We start from the raw sequence: 15,729 nt of genomic DNA on the forward strand, positions 1-15,729 counted from the left end.
AAAGACGCTAATTATACTTCCTTGTCTGTATTGGACATTTTCGGTTGGATGAACTTCTACTGCACTATCGATAATGGACAAAGAGTATGGAAACCATAAATAGCAATTATGAAATGAAAAAATATTACAAACTCGTTAGTTTAAAATGACGTTTTATTAATAACATTTATAGTTTACAGCACCTTACGATTTAAAATAGTTCTGAATTGGATGATTACCTAGGCTTTTCCTTCATCAGTGTTCTACAATATTTTAATTCAGATCGTCGAGTAATATTGTAAACTTCTACTTCACTATCGATAATGGACAAAAAGTATTGAAACCATAAATAGCAATTATGAAATGAAAAAAAAAAATAATACAAACTCGTTAGTTTAAAATGACGTTTTTTTTTTTTTTTTTAAAATTTTGTTTACAGCACCTTAAGATTTAAAGTAGTTCTGAATTGGATGAGTAACTAGGCTTTTCCTTCATCAGTGTTCTACAATATTTTAATTCAGATCGTCGAGTAATATTGTAAACTCTGATGAAATAGCAAACTTATACTAGTATACTATACTTTTCAATTTATTAACTGAATTTGTCACACAATATATTTTTTTAATCACTGTCCTCGGGATTGGTTGAACATTTACGAAATAGCAACTACGGGATCTTAAGTATGGGGCTCATTACCCACATTAAAACGTTGCATAGTTTATTTGGTAACTTTTGAATGATACATTGTAATTGAAATATACATACAATAATTATTCAGAATTCAATGTGTTTTATTCATGTTATTAATAATAATAAGTTTATAATATTACTCGACGATCTGAATTAAAACAGTTTTTTTCTCTTTTAAACCATGAGCACATGTTTGTCTATTGATCTCCTTTTAATATGAGGTAATACATATAAATAAACAACTACCATAAAAAGGAGAACAATAGACAAACATGCGCTGACTATGTATTAAGCCTGTAAAAAGGTGGGCGTACTCATTATCCTATGGAGATTTCAACATATGCGATGACCCCTTCCTATAAAAACGACTTCGAACTTCGTTAATACGAACTTATAATTAACGTAATTACACAAAGTTGCAGTTAAGACATTGACCATTTCTACCAATAAAAGAAAATTGCCCAGTTTTAAAATTAATTATGTCGCAATTTCTAAGTTTCCTTAAGTGCAGTCATCCTTTGCAATGGATCAATTGAAATTTTAAAATAAGGTTCATTTTTAAGTTGAATCTCTGATTTCACAATCCTACGGGGGTCTGATAGGCCAATTTTCATACGATGTGGGCAAAACATATATGGTTGATTTTCTTTCCTTACGGAGTATATATATATCTCAGTTGATTCAATACGCAATAGCATGCTCTACGTCTTATGAACAATTTCTAAAGCAAGGTATATTATTGACAAGCAAGTTAACGAAACAAGAATATCAGCAGTCTTGTTTAAAGTCATCATTTCGTAAGTTCTATGGTCGATACAATGACCTTGTCAGCAAATACTGTTGATCATTGAGTCAAATGCTGACTGACATTGTTTTTCATACCAAGAGTTAGTCCATTATTTATACACTGAATTGACGACAGATTTTTTCTGTTTTACGATCATGACAAGGAGCACACATGGCGGGTGTGACTGTTGGGTAGGTAATGCTCACTCCTCAATGGCACCTGATCACACCTCTGATGCTTCGGGGATCCGTTTTTGCTCTGCTCTAATTGAATACTGTTCGTTATCTCCATATCCTTCTTTCATATTATGTATAAAGATAGATTTTGTATCCTAGAAAAAAATATCAAATTTTCAGAAAAATTAAATTTGAGGGAAAATTTTGCCTATCTATTGTGTCCTACATGTACCTTCAAACGTCAATAATATTAATCCAAGTTAAAAAAAAATCTCCATCTTTACATTTGGTTTTATTTCATCCAGATTCAACTAAAATCAACAGTAACAGATGAATTATTGTAACAGGAACCATACATGTTTCCATACCAGAGTAAATTGTTTACAAACATGTTTGACAGTTCAGGCAAACAATTCTGTAGGCGGCAGATTATTCAGAGGATTTAATTTCCAATTATTGCAAAGTTACTTGATTTAAAAATAGGACCAAGTCACTCAGGTTATGTTATTGCCAAAGAAACTCTTGTTTACAAAGTATTTGAAAATACATGTACATGTGTACATAAATTGTAACCAGTTAGTTAAACATGTTTACGAAAGAAATGGCAATTTCTGTCCCTGGAAGAAAATTTTAGAAGGATTGTTTTTAATTATCGGCAAGTACACTAGATACTTGAAATTCAATCAACTATTTTGACCGCTAAATGCTATTATTTTTTTATAAATTACCTGGAAGTCAGGCCCGGGGATCATAAAAACATACGAAGCTTAAGTCAAAATCTTTATATTAAACTTTAATGTTGAGTAGGTAAAGCAGATCAAAATTGCATGCTTTTGAAAACTTGACTGAAGTCTAAGTTTGTGTCATGATCCCGAAGCCAAATTACACAAGGCGTCAAAATATGACTTGCAAATTAAAGCTAGCTATCTATAACCTTGAGTTATTCTCTATTAAGATACATGTATATGTGCATTTTTCTATAACCAGTGTATAAACAGCGTTTTAAATGCCAATAGAATTCTTCCTGGTTCAGTCTTTTAAAACAGAATCAATGCATGTAACCTGATATTTTCTTCAAAAGAACAGTGGCAGTATGTGCAATTTTGTAATATATTTCTGCCTCTTTTCATGGCATATTTTTGGAATAACGGCATTAGGTTTTTAAGTGATTTAAAAATATACGGAAAAATTATTTTAATATTCAAATATGAAAATAAAAAGCAGCAGAAAAGTAACAAAGCCCTTAGGTCCATTTGAAATAGACACACTCAGATTTAGGACCGATTGATCGTGTATTACTTTCTGGCAGTATTTTAGCCATATATTGACGGAGAGGATTAAATATCAAGTAGAAAATTTTTGAAAGTTTTAAGAAATGAATGTAACGTGCGAGTACCCATTAGGGTTTGCCGAAAAATTTCACATTTTTCTTTGTCATATCCAAAATATAAGTTTATTTAAAATAATTTCTTTATGTATCTCTGCAATGTTCATTCAATTAACATGAGATATATTTTTCATTTGAAACAAGTTCATCTCCATGACCTTGGATAAACAGGAAGTAGAGTACCCATTATTGCCGCTTATATCTTTTCAACATTATTCACCAACTAAATGCTAAATAAACCAACAATTTTTAAATTCATGACATAAGAAGACAGAAAAATGTCTCCAATGTAAAATTATTTTATTAGAAACGCAATTTTAATGTTTTATTTTAATTTTTGGTGACCTATTTTTTTTTCGATGTTGCTACGACCTCGTGCGCAAAAATAAACATGGAGAAACATGTGCTTTGCAGCTTTATCGGAACTGACAATGTCCGCAGCGCTATTTTTCCAAGTGAACGCAGTGTAATGACAGATAAGAGAAAGAGAAGTATATGTCTCATTGGCTGCAGAGCTTTTGCAAACACTTTTTAACCAGTTTTTGCGTATATTTTGTTTGTGTACCAGCCTTCAAATATTCCTTCCAACATGGTGGGCGGGGCTCCGTGGTTAAGCCGAGAGGCTTGAGCCCCATGGCGTACTTCCACATCGATGGCAGTAAACGGATGTCATTGGTCAGTGTCATCTTGGTATTTTTTTTTAATAATAAGAAGTATTGATACTATGTTTTTCATGTACATTAAATATATGTAGAAAATAAAATCCTAGCCCACCCCCACGCACCTGCACCTGATATGATGCACCCGGACTGCAAGTTTGGAGGTTTTGTATTGTGGTGTCATTTCTTCAGCGAGGTTATGTTACTTGGATGTTATTAAAAATAATAACTAATATGAAATGTTGTTGAATTAAGTAAAATTTTCCATAATTTTATGAAACAAATCACTAAGACCTCTCCCCCATCCCAACCATTATGCAACTAATTAAATCCAATGAAGGAAATCTTTAAGAAACTATCAATCTTGAAGAAAATAAACTTAGCAAGTGAGAGTAACATATATATGGAATCAGTGAAGGTATAACTTTTTACTTTATTTGTGTTCAAGAATTTATCATGATTCTTTATATTTGTTGAAGGTCCTTTTCATGTGAATTCAGAAGTTTTCGGAATAAGACCAGTGTCATAAGACTAGTTGGTGCTTTCCAGAATAAAGGCACAAGATGGCAGAGTATGTTGTGACTGTCAAAAGGAGCCTCTTTAAGGAAGACGAGAGATGTGCAAAGGTATAACGGTACCATTTAAACAATAATTATGACATCCTTTGTTTTCCGTCAATATCACTTGCCATGAGTCCTTATAACCACATACTGACCTTTATGAAGTCCATATTACTGTATAATATTAACTGAGAAAGGTTTTGTGAATCTGTCAAGTTGTGGATTTTTATTTTCTGTTACAATTGTGTTTAAAGATATTTAAAGTTCTGAACAACTAATTAATCTTCAGTATGTAAAGTTAATGTTCGAAATAATTTTAGCAATATAAAAAATTGGAATTTTTATAACTCTAATCATTATTCAAATAAAAATAAATTATTTGTTTGTTTATTTATTTTAGATTTATACTGTTCTAAATCCCAAATCTATTTTGTATTTTTAGGCACATATCAAGCACTTGTCCTCACACTGCCTTGCCAATGACCAATGAAATGGTTGACAACAGTATCTGAAGATCTTCGAAGTAGTTGAATGTCATACAGACCTCTGTCTATGGCTGCTAAACTAACGCTTGGCAGTTTTATGTGAAAAATTCAAAAATATAGGAGTATGTAAAGAAATGTTGTAACTTTAAATAGAAGAAACTTTTCTCTATTTTCAGTTAATAGACTAAAAAATGTTTCCATGAATATACACTGAATAGTCAAAAAGTTGCAAATGTAAACTGTACATCTAAAAGTTTAAGGCTATGTGATTGAAATCATTTTGATTATAAAATTGTGAAAAGTATTTATGTGTCCATTGTATAGAAAATTTAGGCAGTCAGTTTCAAAAGTTATTTAAGGAATAACTGTCAAGTTAGTAGAGTATATGCTAGGACATCAAGGATAGTTCAAAATGTGGGATAATTTGCATAACGAGTGAAGCTAACTAAGAAGACAGTGATTCATTATATTTCCTTTTCATTGTGAAATAAAACTGTAAATTTAGATTTTAAAAATATAAACAAATAGATTCAAATTACACGAGGCCACCCGTGTCAATTTCAATAGCCCCCACCTATTGACGTCAAACACAAAAACAGCCGCATAAGATATATATGCATATTGGACCTCCGTAGCGTCAGACACAAAGACAGATGTACGAGTTGGAAATATTTGAATGTTAATACTAGCCGAAGGTACCTTAGATTGTTGATGTACAGATATACAAGTATCATTTTGCAATTTAGGTTTAGGCATTTACAATCTATGTCAATTCAACAAAAATTATTTTCATGTATCAATAATTTAATTCTGGTTGTAACGTTGTATTTGATTGGATAAAAAATTTACTTTAAATCGTATAAAATGACTTGCGTCAAAAACGTATCAATCCCCCTGACGTTACATTCAAATTTTGTACAAATTGAAGTCATTTTGTTAGAACAATAATTTTTTTTTTCTTACATCAATTGAATGAAAATTAAATTATAAGGAGTGAATTTAATAGCTACCCATGTTATACGGTATAAACTGGGTTGGAACAGTTTACTCTTTTTTATAAACCGCTTCGCGGTTTATAAAGCGTAAACTGCCCCAACCCAGTTTATACCGTATAAAATGGGTAGCTATTATATTAATTCCCTAATTAACATACGAGTTGAATTTGAATATTTTCTGTTACACACATGTATGTTGATGTAGCTTGTAAATGAAACACTTCTAGCATGTTTTTTTCCTTGTCTTTTCTGTTAGTACTAAGGAAAAACATGTTTTTGAACTAATTACATTCCACTTAGATTAAGCTCAGTAAGTAAAATTTTTATATCTATCATAAGCCATAAAAATTTTAAATACAGTCAAGTATTTCTAATTCTTCTGCATTCTACACAGCTAGGGAATCTTCAGTTGAACATGAATTCTTTCTTCTTTAATATTAAATGAAAAAACCCATTAATTCCACTAAGAAAAATTAGATTGCAATGCAAAAATAATTTTTTGGTTTGGTATTTTTTCCCCTATGTCTTCCAGTTTTTAAAAAAATCTAAATATTTGGCAATGCATGGTTTTTTTTTTATTTATTTTAGTAAACAATTTATCCCCCCCCCCCCCCTTTCAGAAGCAGACTGTTAGTGAAAATTGCATTGTTTACATTTGATTTCCAGGTAATTACTAATTTTAAAAACTGTAAACAATATTTTGACTTTGCTTAACTTCAATTTTAATGTACTCTGTAATCCATTAGGGTGGGTGTTATCTTGTTACCTACATTGCTTCTTTTTCACAAGTCGCAAATAACAAAAAATAAAATAAAAAAAAAAAGAATCAAAGCATTTTAATTTTCTAAAGTGGTTTTCTTAAATTATATTATAAAACATGTACATGTACATTTGTCACTGTATATTTATAGATTATATAACTACATAAAAGTTCAATAAATACTGCAGTATGCCAACAGCTAGGGGTAACCCTGGTATTTATTATTTGAAAGAATTTTGTTCAATAATAAGGTATGACTAGAGGCTAACTGGCTTTCAACCCTTCAAGGTCTTCCAGGGTTTCAGTTTCCAATTTTTGTAGCTATGAAATGACTTGGAGATTTAAAAAGCATCTTTGAAGGAAAGTAGCTTGCGCCGCTCCCCATCCTCAATAGAACCTCATTTTTCATAATATTTATTTTGTGTGATTTCTTGAAGAAGAAAAAAATTAGAGCAAGTTATTATACATGTAAAGTGAGTATATTGTTTCTCCAAGGATGAATCCAGGATATATCTTTGTACTCTCATGTCAACAGAATTTGTGTATTTTTTTCCTCATATTCCCATTTATAGATTTTTTTTTATTAAAAAAATAAATAGATAAGACAATTCCACCTTGTTATTTTGATTTAACAAGTTGTCCATATAATTTTGAGGCGATATGCGCAAATATAAATCGATAAAAATAACCTAATTGCAGAATTATTAAGAACAGGTGCGTGTGATGGATTTTGATCCGCTCCCCGGTTAAAAAAAATGGCGTCGTACTGCAGGCGCTTCAAACTGACGGTACTCATTGTAATTTTCGTGAAATACTGCAAGTAGAAATATTATCTTGGATAATTTCGTTTAGTATCGATGCATACAGGAAAATATTCATTCGATTTTCACCAAAACATGACTGATTCTGTCAGGAAAGTGGAATTCTAGTCGAAAATTCTATATGCATGTCCTGTCGCACGACTGCTTTTTTGTGTGTTTTCAAAGACTTGAAAAATCACCGGTGAGTTTATTAATCCCAAACAACTTTTTCTTTTTCCGAGACGATTGGTGGTTTGAAAAAAATGTGCAATTTATGTATCTTGCGAAAAAATTACAAATAACTACCGTTTTACAGATTTTTAAACGTAAAATCGAAAATCGGCAATAATGGGTACTCGGCAATAATGGGTACTCGCACGTTAATATTTGTGAATATTATGCTTTCATGTAAATTAGTTGAACCTGATTGGTCGAGAAACATTTGTTAAAAATACTATTAACCGCTGAATAATGAAGCCACTCCCTCCAGCGTAGCAACAGTGAACAGTGCTTGACGACGGGTGATATTCTAAAAAATTAGCGACTGCGCAGTATATGCGCGCACGGTTCACTGTTACATGCATTTTTATAAAACATTCAGTATAATACTATAAATATTGCATGTAGTTGAGTGTAACAAAAAAAAATTGACCCCACGAAAACCATTGTCAGTCGGACATCGAACCGTGATGTTAGAGAACTCAAACAAAATAATTATCTCCTTGTACATGTATATTGTTATTATAAAAATATTTTTTCAAAAGATTTTTTTTCAAATAAGTTTTATGTCATTGAAACCCTTATTTTTCTTTGCATCATTTATTATACTTTTAATTGCATTTGTTAAATACGTGCATTCTTTCATTGTCTGAAGTTCTTTTGATAACTGTGCACATGTATGATTCATGTACAAAATTTCACAGAAACATCTAAACAGTGACATTTTCTTTATAAGCGTAAAATTTTCTCCGGTCCTGGGTAGTAAGCGATTATTGAACAAATCTGTTTTTTTATAAGATTCGTTTGTTTCGAGAGCTTTTCACTCATATGGCGACGCCACCACTTGCCGTTGGAGAGCTGCAAATTCTGTCCTATTCTCGGCACTTAGAGCCACTGAGTAGTAAGGCGTCTATTTCGTGCCAGCATTTACTGAGACACCGGACCTTGGTTTATAAGGTCACATCCAAAGGACCGATATGGATCACCTCCCGAAGTGGGATTCAAACCCGCGACTTCTCCTAACTCAGCAATTCTAGAGCAGATGCTGATCTAATCACAGCGCCAAGCGAACGAGTACAGGAGTTGTAAACATTCTTGCCCATTAAGATGAGGTTCTATTACTAATAGTGAACAGGTCTCTATACATCTTGCACCGAAATATTTCTATGATATTGAGAGATGTGCTTTTTTCACTCTTATGATATTTTATCACTGTTTCAGTAGATGATGTTCATGATATTTTAAACCCATTTAGAATCCAAGTTTATCCTATCAGAAATTATTTATTAACTTTAAATATTCTAACCTTTAATTGAACTCATAATTTTACTATTTTTTTTATTTTTGCTTTTTTTTCATTTTTATCCATAGGTAACTTAGCATTTGGAAGAAATGTGACTGGCTATCAAGACTTATATGTGGGCAAACCCCTCCAAATAGCTGGGAATTTGACCGACGGAGATAGAACTGGTACATGTGAACATTTTAGCGGGGATTATTTTGAATTTCACATCAACCTTCAAAATGTATACACCATTAAATCGTCGAGACTTATATACAAAGGTATATATTTCAGTATCGTGTATTTATACATGAAAGAGAAATGTGCAGTTGCAATGTGCATGAATGTAAAATTCTGGAAATGTATTCATAATTCGAAATGATTTATTTCTTTTCCACTCTTACATTAATCAAAATTTTTGTATCAAAATAAAAGGGAATTTATAATTGCAAAAAATTAACCCTGTTTACAAACTAGTTTTCGATTAAATATGAATACTTTATGAATGTTTATATTAATGAAGGAAATTTTACAACGAATGGAACAAATATTTTTTGTTACGATTACACTCAGACTTGGCCTTACTACGAACTTGACAGCTACAAAAGGGAAATTCCACAAACAGTTACGTTTGAAGTTCAGCGAACGGGAACAATTATTTATCTTTTTGTATGGTAGCCATCTAGAAATACAATTGAAATCGATTTATGTGAAATAGAAATAAATGGTGAGTTACAAATATTATCCATTGCTTTACTTCAAGACAACATCTTACTAGATTTTCTAACGTCTTGTGACATGTTTGTGCTTTGTGCAATGGGAAATACAACTGTTTTACTTTTTGAACCCTTTGACAAGGATGTGCGGTTGACCACTATGGTGACGACTGTCTGCCCTGTGACAAATCTGAGTATTGTGAAGTTTGTGATATTAACTATGGAGCTTGCTATGTCTGCAGAGAAGAGTACACCGGATCCAACTGTAGCATAAGTATGTTTCTACGTATTTTTTTCCTTAGTTTTAATATATGTAGAGAAGTATAAATTAAATAGACACTGTTTTTTTTTATCAAGACAATTAGACCTATAGCTGTGGATATGGATTAAGGCTTACCTGAAAATGGCAACAAAATCCACTTTTAGTGAACATAATTATAAATATGACCTTTTATTGGATGTTGTTGGAAGGGGGATGAAATATTGCAGAAAACTAATTTTTTGCGCTTGCCGTCACGTGCTTTGGTTTGACTTAAACCCCTAAAACCTCGGTGATAGATTGACACTTATACAAGGACCGGACCGAAAGGAAACCCAAATTTCCGAAAAAATTATATAAACGAGTTTAGCGACACTCAACGAGTTAACATCCAGTGGTTACAGTCCCTTAAACGTTCTACTTTCCCACCTGAACGGTGAACGAACGCTTAACGAACGCAGAGCAAACGGTGAGTGAAAAATGTTCGAACACTGAAAGCTACTTGGTGAACGATGCGTGAACGGTGAACGGTGAGTGAACGCAGAACGCGAACGAGGCGCAAACGCGAGCGCAAAGTGAACGGTGAACGCAAGATGAACAATTTATTCGAAATGCCTTCGACCTTTTCCTTGCATAGATATTATTCTTTTATTCTATGATTTTATTTTCAGATTATCATAACGTCAAAAACACACTGCAACGACGTCAACTTATCTATCAATTGCAAAATCGGTTAAAAAAAACATTCATATCAAATTGGTATTACATTTTTAATTCTATAATTTCTGAACTTTGTTTAATTTTAATAATAAAGCTAAAAAGTTGCATTAAAACAGTAAATACGGTTCATTTTACTAAGATGCGCGAAATATTGCGCAATGGAAACTATAGTCGGCCCCCTTAAGTATCCCTATCACGACTTATATATTGTAATAGCATTTCTCATGGAGATATATTAAAAATCCGTTTCATCTAAAAGTAATTGAACGTTTAAATTTATGAATGGGTTTGATTGACACACCCTTGCACTTTCAAAAATGTTAATCTTGTAGTGTATTAATGAAAAATATTAAAACTATAATCCAGAGAATTACGATTAAAGTTTGCTACTTTTCTTAACTATTAAGAATAAAATTAAAATTTGTGAAAGTGCTAGTATGTGTCGATCAAACCTAACCAAAAATTTAAACTTTCAACAACTTCTAGATGAAATAAGATTTTTAATATATTTCGTGTGAAATGTTATTACAATGTACAGTTTATAAGTCGTAATATTACATAAAAAATGTTAACTTCAAATCTGTGTATATGCACCTTAAAAGATGATTTAAAAATTATTAATTTATTTTACATTTAACGATGGGAATCTAAATTGCTTAATTTTATGTTTGCACCAGAACTTATACTTGCCCATGACTACCCGTTCCCTTGCGGATTCTGATGCAATACTGCTGCTTTTTAAATAGTTGATGCTGGCTGGATACATGTACTTGTTTTGATTTTGCTGATTTATGAAACAAGCTGCAAGTGTATTCACGATCTTAGAACCCAAGGGCAGGGACCATAAAATTGTTTGTACCGATTGAACAATAATTATTGATACTATTTCTGCTGGAATTTTTGAATTTGTTTAAAAAATAGAAATGTTTTAGAAAATATCAAAAAATTAACGCTCCTTTTCAGGCAATGAAAATGGCGCTTTACAAATATATACTTGGTTGTATTATTTGGACCCAGTTCGATACTATTTACCTTCCCATCGTTTGTTTGATGGATCTACTGAACAACCCAGCTGCATTGATTTTACTTCTTCTTGGACTGGAAAGACGTATTACTTGGACGTACACTCGAGTGATTCCATTCAGAACATCAAAGATATACGGTTTTATTTCAATAATAAGGGTAAGGAGTAAATGTTTGATAATGCGTGTATCTCATTTCTGTTGATACTCTAACTTTGCATTTTTTCAAATTATCATCATTGAAAAATAGTGTAGGTATCCAAGTGACCGTACAAAGGGCCTGCATATTTTCTTTAATCTTTATTGCAAACCGATGCGTTTTCGATACTAAGGTGTTTACATCCTCAATTCATAATGTTAATTTTCTTAATATCTCTATATTCCTATTTATTTTATATCAGGAACTTGAAGTATAATATTCCAATTTACCATTTGTCGAGATTGTTCATCAGAAGATAAACTCAGTGGGGAAGAAGAGATACCTGTCTCATCATCAACTGTGATAAAAATACCGTACCCGAAACAACTCTACTACACAAATCTGGATTTTTTAATCAGTTTTTCTATTGACGACCTCGCAAAAGTTAACAGCTCTTCACTCTCTTTCTGTGAAGTAGAAATTTTTGGTAAGTGTTCAAATGAAGGCTATGTAATTTACTTGAAAGGAGCTGTACACATGTAACATTTCATGTTTAATGTGAATTCACATCACATATTTTGTGGGGTATAATTTTGTCGGTGTCTTTGAGAGACCATTGTCCACCATTAAATGTAAAATCTTACATCACTACACAACAATTCCTCATACACCCTATCAAATCACGAGTTTTTCCTCAAACAATAAAATATCACTTCATGAAAATGTGCGATTTTACAGTATTACAGGGACTTGCGTTTTTAATTCAAAATTTGTAGACAATGATGAAGCATTTGAATTAAATTTAAGGTAAGTCCTAGTATATGTAGAGCATAGTTGTTAAAGTTAAATTTTTGTCTTGATTTACATTTAGATCACTAAATTTTGCAACAAGTTATTTTCGCTAGATAGGCATTGACTCTTTATTAGCAAGAAATATTTTCCCGAATTGCTGTTATTCCGTTATGTTATCGTAAAGAATACTTTTTCGAGCTTACTGTTTCAGGTAATTACGCAAAAGTAATTTTTTCGAAAAAAAAGTGATTTACAGTACTTCAAGAGCACAAAAAGCATAATTATAGATAATTTAATATATTTTCATGAAATATTGTGTTAAGCACTCACATACCCAATTCTACCAATAAAAATAACGGCTGATTTCAAAACTTTGTGGTACGTAAATTTGCGGAATCAATAGCATGTATATACATGTATAAAGAGTATCTGTCAGACTTTTTTTGTTTCGTGACGATGATCAATCGATTGAATTGTTTGATAAAGTTTTGCATAAAGACCTTCGTTTTTGCATGAACCCCTAAAATGAGACAGTTATTCCTTTTACTAGTCTGCTGACTATTGATTTTAAAATTTCTTGCGTCATTAATTCAATGACATCTTTTGTTTGGCAAGGATGTCCTTGGAATCATTACGGTAGCCCTTGCAGACCATGTTCTCTAAATTGTGATCGATGTAACGCTATTGACGGTTCTTGTATTTGCAAAGCTGGTTATTGGGGTGAAAACTGTACAAATGGTAAATATTCACACTATTACACATTTACATATATCTAGAAATAATTTTAAAGGAAATATAGAAATGCTGTTGTGAAAGTAGAATAAATTCTTGCTTTTATTCATTTTAAACCTTTACTTAAAATATTACAGTATGTTCGAATGGTACCTATGGTGCTAACTGTGTGTCCAGTTGTGGACATTGTTACAATGCTACTTGCCATCACGTGACCGGGAACTGCTTACTCGGTTGTACAGATGGTTGGACATTAAGCAGGTGCAATCAAGGTAAGTATTTAAATAAAAGCTGATGAAAACAATCTTTTTAGATGGTAGGAAGAAATGGGGAAAATGTGACACTGGGTCAACTTGATTTTTTTATCATCTCTTAAGAAAAAAAATGAGAAAGCCAGAAATAAAGTTTCGATCGCAAAAAGCAAATTGATTTTTTTTTCATATATATGTACGTGTCTATGCCTGCATGTACATGATTATGGTAAGTACTGCATTTTGTATTTCGTGTATATAAAATTCTACTTTTATACGTAAACAAAACCTAAAAATCAATTAAGGATTTATGTTAATTTTTAAAAACTATATTCTGTATATCTTATATGCACTGTAAATTTGTTAATATAGTACTTTTAAGGTTCTAATTAACGCCCTTTATTATTATTTCAAATTGTAAGTCAAAGAGAAAAAATCCAGATATGAATTGGCAATAATTTTTGGACGATTTCATTTTTCCATGTAGCCTGCAGTCCTGGTTACTATGGACGTGGTTGTACACAGAGATGCAGCAGTCACTGTATAACACCGTATCTGTGTGATCAGTATAACGGGTCTTGTTTTGGAGGGTGTGCTACTGGGTGGACTAATGATACCTGTGACAAAGGTGTTTTCAGGTCGTTCTTATTTCCCCTTAATCGAGGATACGGGGTATATAGTTTTTGTATTCTGTTTTGTCCGCAAAAACATAAATCTTGTTCGGATTGGACTATGGCTTTTATATCGCACGGATGTACGAGGGTGATCAAAAATTTCGCAAACTATCTCTATATTTACAAAACCACAATTAAGATTAGAATGAAATTCGGTACACACATGGCCATACACAAGTTCTATAAATAGCATATGCTGAATAAAGTTTCTCTCCTTGTTTGTGACGTCACAATGTGAAAATAACGTCACTAGTTAGGTCACTTGTGACGAAAAATGGTTGTTTCAGTCGAACTCGTTCAACAAACGACTGAACAATTTATTGTATATCTTAGAAATCCCTCTACAGTATCATATAATAATTTGTACACAGTTTATTGAGATGAATGAGTTCCTATAAATTCAATTAATGACTGGATTAATCGTTTTAGTGAAGGAAGGCTGATGGTTAAAAATAATACTTGTCATCTTGCCCAGTGAAAGCAAGTTTGAAAAGATATGTATTTTTAATTAAGCAATTTGCTATTCAAGACCTCCAATTAGCACGTTGAAAAATAGTTGAATATTTAAACAATGATATAAGTATTAAATACCTAAGATATCGTTTACTTTAGATTTTAAACATATTAGATATGATAAAAAGGATGCACCCATTCTCTATCCACCTTGAATAAAGGTCTCTCCTGAGACAGAATATTTGTGTTTTAATGGTCGCCATGCTTATTTTTGGAAAGGATATTCTTATCCACCCATTCTGTTGCCGAGATTTGACCATTTCTGACAAACGAACTGTTCTTGTCATAAAAATTAACTCACATGGAAAGAAATATAAGACTCGGAAAAATCTTTCAACTTTTATGACAGAACGCTACGGAGGGGGTCACATGACCGGCAATATCACATGATGCGCGCATGCGCAGAACGGTGGTTGATGTGCATTAGAATCGGAGAGGATTAATTTAAAATATAATCAACATTAAAACGAAATATTGTTTCTTGTATGGAAGTTATTCAATTAGTTTGCGAACTTTTTGATCACCCCTCGTATTTCTTGTGACAAAACCTTTTTCTACGAGTAAAACTGAATTTTATCTCTTGATCTTCACCTTGGAGTTTCACTCACTTTTTCAAAAAAAAGTCAAACTCTAACCTTGAACATAGCTTTTGAACATTTAGTGCCAGAGCTTTCACACTTCACTTGGGTATGCATTGTGACAAGAACTTTAAATGGTTATCAATATTTTTACATTTTGTCGGTGACTTAAGAGTTTTACCTTCTTAGAAAAAAAAATAATTTAGCCTTGGTCATTAGGTTTGAACTTTAACAACGATTTCTCACAGGAGTAATCTTTGTGAAATAAGACCTTTCTCTGCATACCAACCGTTTTACCTTAACCTTTGATTATGACTTGCAAAAAAACTTAAATCTTCGCCATAAGCTGCAACACAGAAGCACAGTGTTTTACTTAAACATCTTGTTTTTAATTAATCTCCTTATTTCTTCGATTCTGATTTTGATACATTTACTAATATCTCTTTATTCATTTTTCCAGTTGATACAGATTATTGTAAGTATGGCCTTTTTACATAGAAATCAATCTTAAATAGCGCTTGCCTAAGACTTTCTTCAGAATGATAAAGAGATTT

The 15,729-nt window shown here is 32.0% G+C and overlaps 2 long non-coding RNA genes across 2 annotated transcripts; both read left to right on the forward strand.

The window, feature by feature from the left end:
* The first annotated feature begins 3,326 nt into the window (after nt 1-3,326).
* LOC134241308 (uncharacterized) lies at nt 3,327-4,847 on the forward strand. The gene is made up of 3 exons (XR_009986632.1): nt 3,327-3,694; nt 4,158-4,304; nt 4,681-4,847. It is a non-coding gene; the product is annotated as an uncharacterized LOC134241308 (long non-coding RNA).
* A 4,803-nt stretch (nt 4,848-9,650) lies between these two features.
* Nucleotides 9,651-13,159, forward strand: LOC134241309 (uncharacterized). The gene is made up of 4 exons (XR_009986633.1): nt 9,651-9,769; nt 11,438-11,656; nt 11,898-12,122; nt 13,043-13,159. It is a non-coding gene; the product is annotated as an uncharacterized LOC134241309 (long non-coding RNA).
* Nucleotides 13,160-15,729: the final 2,570 nt, after the last annotated feature.

This window comes from Saccostrea cucullata, unplaced genomic scaffold (genome assembly GCF_032062105.1).
Source record: "Saccostrea cucullata isolate Sc308-1 unplaced genomic scaffold, CSIRO_AGI_Scuc_v1 ctg2860, whole genome shotgun sequence".
In the NCBI taxonomy this organism is placed as follows: domain Eukaryota; kingdom Metazoa; phylum Mollusca; class Bivalvia; order Ostreida; family Ostreidae; genus Saccostrea; species Saccostrea cuccullata.